This window comes from Galeopterus variegatus, unplaced genomic scaffold (assembly GCF_000696425.1).
Source record: "Galeopterus variegatus unplaced genomic scaffold, G_variegatus-3.0.2 Scaffold5753, whole genome shotgun sequence".
Lineage (NCBI taxonomy): Eukaryota > Metazoa > Chordata > Mammalia > Dermoptera > Cynocephalidae > Galeopterus > Galeopterus variegatus.
This window is the reverse complement of record NW_007731864.1, coordinates 13136-14762: the sequence shown is the minus strand read 5'-3', so window position 1 is coordinate 14762 and position 1627 is coordinate 13136.

The following is a 1627-nucleotide window of genomic DNA, read 5'->3' as shown; positions in this document are numbered from 1 at the left end:
ATTGTTGGGAAAAATAGGAAAATGTCAGGGCCCCTCAGATGTTCAGAATCTTGCTGAGCAGTTGCTGTAAATACCCTCAGGTGTTCCTTGTTACTACTTAATGTAAACTGTGTATGGGCACTCAGGTGTCCAGGGTTATGGACTTAAGTATAAAAGACTAACAGCTCTGCTCCACAGTGCTTCTCAGAACTCTGAGAGAAGTCACTAGGACAGTTGCTCCTAGATCTGAATAAAACCCATTCATTTTTCTATATCCATGGCTCCCAGAACCTTTTTTTTTTTTTCCTGTTACCTAATTCACAGACCTGAGTGTGGAGGGTTTGTAACCCAATCTGGGCAACAGACTCAAGAGGTCTGTAAGCCTTAGCTTTACAGAGAGAGAGAGAGAGGAGATGCCAGGGTCTTTTAAACAACCAGCTCTCACTAGAACCAACAGAGTGAGAACTCACTCACCGCCCCTCCTCCCCCAGGGAGAGCATCAATCCATTCATGAGTTTTCTGCCCTCATGACTTAAACACCCTCCAGCACTGCCACATTGGGGATCAGATTTCCACATGAGTTTTGTGGGGACAACACATCCAAACTGTATCACCTAGGGAGACAGTTTCAGCAGAAATAGGCAGAGGCCCTGGCTGCTGTGGTTATGGGACCTAGAGGTGGATAGTGTGATATGCTATGGTGAGGGATGGAAAAGTTGGCCCCCATTACCACTCACCCATCCCTGAGGCAGCAGCTACAGAATAGCCACAGATATGCACAAGGGCCAGATAATCGCTCCTTAATGGGATGGATGAATGCAGCTTCCTGAACCGTGTGGGTAAATGCTGGAAAACTGCCCAAAATTGTGAGTAAATGGCAAACATGCTGAGTTGGTTCAAATAATTCAGGAGCTGAGGATGCAGCAGTCCATGTTTAATGCAAACACCTGTGGTCCGGTGAGGGATGGAAAAGTTGGCCCCCATTACCACTCACCCATCCCTGAGGCAGCAGCTACAGAATAGCCACAGATATGCACAAGGGCCAGATAATTGCTCCTTAATGGGATGGATGAATGCAGCTTCCTGAACCGTGTGGGTGAATGCTGGAAAACTGCCCAAAATTGTGAGTAAATGGCAAACATGCTGAGTTGGTTCAAATAATTCAGGAGCTGAGGATGTAGCAGTCCATGTTTAATGCAAACAACTGTGGTCTGGACAATGAGTATTTTACAGGTAGCATGAGAGACATAGTGCTGCAAAATGCCCCATCAGCGTCCTTTGGGTCACTGATGGCCATACTGGCACCATATGTTGGTCATCCTACACATGAAGTAATGACCACGATAGCCAGTCTGGGCAAAGTGGAGGAGAGGAGACAAGCAAAAGCAGTCCAAAAGGTGGCTAAGACCAAACTCCTGAGAAATGCTCAGGATTTTATCCTGACGGGACCAAGCAAGACCAGCTGTAAGGAGATGTGGCTTGACTTGCTTGCAGCAGGGATTGATAGCAAGTAAATTGACCAGTGGCTAAGACCAAACTCCTGAGAAATACTCAGGATTTTATCCTGACGGGACCAAGCAAGACCAGCTGTAAGCAGATGTGGCTCAACTTGCTTGCAGCAGGGATTGATAGCAAGTAAATTGACCAG